This window comes from Triticum aestivum, chromosome 2A (assembly GCF_018294505.1).
Source record: "Triticum aestivum cultivar Chinese Spring chromosome 2A, IWGSC CS RefSeq v2.1, whole genome shotgun sequence".
Taxonomy (NCBI): domain Eukaryota; kingdom Viridiplantae; phylum Streptophyta; class Magnoliopsida; order Poales; family Poaceae; genus Triticum; species Triticum aestivum.
The window spans coordinates 695,910,079-695,915,723 of NC_057797.1; the positions used below are offsets into that span (position 1 = coordinate 695,910,079).

A 5,645-nucleotide genomic window follows, 5' to 3' on the forward strand; every position below is an offset into this window, starting at 1 on the left:
TAGAATCCCAAGCCGATTGAGAACCATAATAGTGTGAATGGGCTAAAGATTGAATTGCGCTAGCATAGATCGAATATATAGAATGTAGGGCTTACCAAGCGTAGTGAACAAATTGAGATCTTGGTGGATCTTCAGATGACCTCACCAAGGGGCCTTTGATTCAATCGAGCCCTAGGATGGTTGGTTGTTGGCGGCGGCGGCTCGTGGGATTTTTGCAGGATTTTGGGGTTATATGTAAAGGGAATTGGGTAACGGGAAACCCTAGGTTATGTGGGGATTGGGGCTTGGACAAGAAAGGAAAGTACAGACTACATGCTTATATTATGAAGGGGATTGGGCAACGAGAATCTGGTAATTAGTCGCAGCAACAAACATTATAATTCTAGATGTTATGTTTTAACAATGATATGATGGAATGGTGTGCCTCCCTTGTCAACAACACAAGATCAAAACATCTATGCATGAATTATCACTCATCTATGCGAGGTTTTTGGGCGAGGACACATGGGGTGGTCATCAAGAAGACCTTGTGGACGTGCAACTTGATGTTGTATTCTTGGTCCAAGAGCTCGAACACGCACATGTCCCACTTCTCTAGGTTGTTCTCCATGGCGAGTGCGCCCCACCCAGCGCTCAACACCGCGTGGGGACACTCACCGCCAGTGTACTTGTACCAGACCTTCCACGGCTTCGCCTGCGGGTCCCATAGCGTCATTGTCCTGCTGTCTTTAGGGAGGAATGTTTCCATGAACTTGCGAGATGATCTGCAGTTGCAGGTCGATCACAATCAGTCAAAGAGCAACACAATTTTAGAATATGAGTTTCGAGAGAAGAAACTGAATTGATCAATTACCATGAAGTACAGGCATAGACATTGTTGTGCTTCATTGCCTTGACGGTGAAGGGCCTCATGGATTTGAAACTCCGTGCCCTCTCCATGGCATCGTCCTTCTCCCATTGAGTTACTGGACGCCTCTGCGACGTTAATCCCAGCCTTCTCGTAACCCTTATGAGAACTAGTATAAAAAGATGAAGACTATATATATGTGGATAGTTCACTTCAAGTTTGTTCTAATTAGTACCAGAAGGTTGGTTTACAGGAAGGAAGGAAGGAAGGAAGAAGATTTTTCTTTGCCGGGTTGGTTTTCATCATTGCTCTTGTTGAACATCGTCAACTGAGCCTCCATACCATATTTGTTACCAAAATATATGTGCCTGCACATGGATTTTGGTGTGAACACACATGTACGAACTATAGGCGGGCAAATTTCATTAGCTCGATGACAAGAGCATATAGATAGGAATCATTTTATAGTACAAGACCAGTGCTATATCTAGCTACCAGGGTCAAAACTGACACACCATCTAAGCCATCTCAAACAATATGTATGTGTGTGTACATGTAAAACAAGTACTACTCATTTTGAAATAGATTCTTGATTGGATGCTTCTTCTTAGTTACCTGCAAAATTTCCACTTCATGTTGCCCCTTTAGAAGCTCTTTTAGATGCTGAAACAACAGACCTGGTATAAACAATTAAAGGAGCAACAGAGCTTTTCCCATCAGCCTGGGACTCTTGGATGGTCGACTAGCAAACTCTACTTACAATGGTTGTGCACATAGGTTAGCCAAATAACAAGAGCCTATGAATCATTTGACAACATTTATCCATCACAACAGTTAATTTGAATTCAATCCATTAGATGGTTATTCTTAATTACCTACAAAATTGTCACCTGATGATGCTGCCTTAGAAGCTGAATCACCAAATGGAGACCTTATCTCCTCAGCCTTGGACTTCTTGGGTGGACGATGCTCCGATTCTCTTACAGTTTGATGTGCACACGGACAATGGTTAGCTCAATAACAAGAGTATAAGAATCATTTTACAACATCAAGCCATCTCATACCAATATATACATAAAAGGTACTAGAAGTACTAAATATTTTGAAATCGCTGGATCAAAGGGTTCTTCTTAATTACCTGCCAAACAGTCGCTTGGTGCTGCTCCCTCAAAAAGCAGGATCACCAGATGGAGCTTCAGAATTTTTCCACTTTGCGAGCTTGGACTTGCTAGATTGGTCCACTTCTGCCATGATATCATCAACCTTCTTGAACCTAGCCCTCTTCCTGACAAAAAAACCATCCTCGGTCTTTTGGCAATACTCCTTTCGTTGTTGTGTTGGTTCCAGCGCATCATCCCTGCACATGCGAGCTTCACTGTCTTCCTCATTCTCCAGAGATTTTGATAATGCATCTTCCTCTCCCACTGCCTCTTCTTCTTCTGAAGCATCTTCTTTTTCTTCTGAAGCTTTATTTTGTGGTGTACCAACTGCACTTGTGTTAGTGTGAGTGTCTTCTTCTTCTTCTGGGGAAGTACCATATGCATTGGTGCTCGTGAGACCTTTCTCTTCCTCTCTAGTCATGTAGATGTCCTTGTGTTGCGGCTAGGCGAGAGATGCATACGGATCCTTGCAAGAAGATTGGAAGAAAACTGTCTCTGAGAACTGTGACTGCCCGTCATAACGGAATACTAGCAGCCAGCCATACCCGACACAATGGTCCAAGAGGAACTCCTTCCATCCACGCACAAAGCGTATCTCCCCTGAGATTTTAGCCAGCTCTATGGGCCATTTATTCCTGCTTGGACCTCTCAGGAAAACCATTCATGTACACTCTTCCAAGTATTTGTGGAATCGTACTGGAATTTTCTGCAACATATGTTATCATACAAATTAATTAGTAATGGGTGACCATGTCGAGGACAACCCAAACATGCATATATGGCATTTAACCTTGCCTTCCTATAGTCCAATCCAAGCTATCAGCCACTACTCAATTGGCCTTAAATTTTGCAAAAATGTTACATATGTCTCCTTTATTTACAATCTATATGTTTTTGTAAATACAAAAGATATCAACTTTCATGAAGTAGTTTATATTTTGGATATGCTACCTCGTGTATCCTTCTGAACGGCAGAAAACATTATATAGTCCATGTTTGAAACATATTAATCAATAATTTTACAAAGAATATATTGGGTGGAATATACTATATATGTAATGCTATCAAATTAGAGAGCACCATTCCTAAAAGTGAACCACAATGGAAAAGATAATCTTCGCAGCAATCATGCAAAATATGGTAGGTAAAAATAGAACAACAATGAGTTAGTCTCTTTGTTTATTAATATGATGAAGAAAACCTACCACTTGTTCCATAAATGAATGGGATATAAACGCCCTAAAGAAGTGGGGGTAATTTTTATCATTCTGGTCCTTCTCAACCCTTTTCTTCGACTCCTCTTCCTCTTTATCAATCTCCTTCCTTAACTTCTGCTCAATTATCTCCATTGGCTCCTCCTATTTCTCTTTCCGAATTTCTCGCTGCTCCTGATCGTCTTTCTCATTCTCATTATCCTCTCTTTCCTTATGTGACATCACATTCTTCACATTTCCCTTTCTTTTCCTCCGATCCTCCCTCTCCTTCTCCTCATCATCCTTCCTAACAACTCTTGTTTTCTTCTCTTTCTCCTCCTTGTACTTAGCCATCTTCCTCTTTGAGGAATTTTTTATCCTCCATTTTCTTATCACCTTCATCTTTATTTTTCTTTCTTTTCTCTTTTGCATTCACATTTTCATCTTCCTCTTCCTTTAATTTGACATTTTTCTTATTATCTACCAAGCCCATAGTGCTATACCGTTTCTTATGATGTACCATGATTGGACCTTTACTGATGGCCGTCACTCCTCCCTCTATAATACAATATAAGATGTATGATACATTAGCATAATTCTTTGCAATGGTAACAATGGCATATGATACCACTCAAGTTTCACCCGAGAGTTGAATCTATGTAGGAAACACTTTCCAAGTTTGGATTTCTGCTATGACTATTCAATGATTATTCCGAATTGTATTAGTTATTTTCAAGAACTCTCCTACAAAGGTCCTTTTGTTATAGATCTAGCTAACAACCAACATGAACATAATTTCCATATAAGCTCTTTGGGGAAGAAAGTAGAATACTATTTATCTCATATTTATATTCAAATGTTTGACACACATGTACACACCATACATCAATGCTAGGAATATATAGAGAGAGTGGCCACATGCGTAATATTTTGGGGAGGCACACTTGCACATTTGTATATATTCATCTAGCTAAGCAATTCGGTTTTGATACATTATCCGATCTATCCGCTAATAAGCCTTCATGTGCTCCCCATGTTTATCCTTCTAGAGGATTTGCCAAACAAATATTAGTTTTTATTGATGAGGTTTACAAATTTGATGATTCCATTATGAAAATTTAGTAAACAAAGAAACATGCACATATTGTGTTGATATATTACCATCCATGTCTTGAGACAAGAAAGGTATGGCCCAACAAGTAACCCAACAGTTATCACAAGAAAAAATGTGGCATTATACTAACCTGCAATGTTTTAATAAAACTAAATATAACATTTGAACTAAAAATATATTTTTCCTAGTGGGGTTCTTTCTTCCATATATATAGGGCATTAGATCATTCTTCTCACATGGCCAAATTTCCAATGCGACAATGATGACACCAACACCATTGTTGTGTGTTCCACAAGAATCTATACCCCTCCCTCAAAGTGTCAAGACGGATACATCAACCTTATCAATAAAACCTCTAGTTATATCCCACATGTTGATCTATGCTCTACTAAAACATTTACGAACAATGAACATGGATACACCCATCCTTGTGTTGGGAATAACAAAAGCATGATGCACACTAGATTTATAAAATAATAAGGAGAGACATAATCATACCAATGGGCTAAAGAACTAACTGTGCAAGCATAGATCGGATATACTATAAGGCTTACCAACATTGTGAATCAATTTAAATCTTGATGGATCTGAATATCGGACCTCTTGAAGGAGCATCCGTTTCAATGAAGAAGGAAAGAGTAGAGGACGACGTGATTTAGATGAAGGCCAGCATGGTTGGTTGTGGCAGCGGCGACTCGATGGACTTTGCAAGATTTGGTGTTTATAAAAGGGGTCGAAAAGGGGAAAACCCTAGGTCTTGAATGGGGTGGAACTTCGGAGAAGTTAGATAAGTCCAGTCTTAATTTTTCGAAGCCCTTGGTTGAGGGTGTTCCGCAGAGGGTCAATCTATATTATTTTATTTAAAATCTTTAGGCAAAATAAGTTGATTTATGTTCATCTAGTATGTATTTTTAATTTTGACTATTGGTTGCTAAACTGACTTGTATTTAAAAAGGCAAGCTTGTTTTTATGACATTTTACAAAATATATTTTGATATGGGACCGTGTTCTCTAGGAGAAATTACAGAGCGTCGATCAAACCAATAGAAGTTTTGTTGTATTTTCCCCCACCGTTTTTTTATTCTTGTGTAAAAAAGGAGGTTGACGAGAGTTATTTTTCCATATAATCAATATCATGACATTATGATGTAGTGTATAATACACTTTTATGTGAAAGTCTTTTCATTTATAGTGTTGCCGAAAGGTTACATTGGTAATGATGTTATGTGTTTAAAAATAAAATAAGACCAATTTTTATAGATGATGATGGCTTGCAAGTACTGATGCTTTAGTTGCAGCCTTTACTAAGTAGAAGTGTTGGTCCCATAGGG

At 38.9% G+C, this 5,645-nt stretch overlaps 1 pseudogene; it reads right to left on the reverse strand.

Moving 5' to 3' along the window:
* Nucleotides 1–469: 469 nt before the first annotated feature.
* Nucleotides 470–3,693, reverse strand: LOC123186005 (B3 domain-containing protein Os11g0197600-like; annotated as a pseudogene).
* Nucleotides 3,694–5,645: the final 1,952 nt, after the last annotated feature.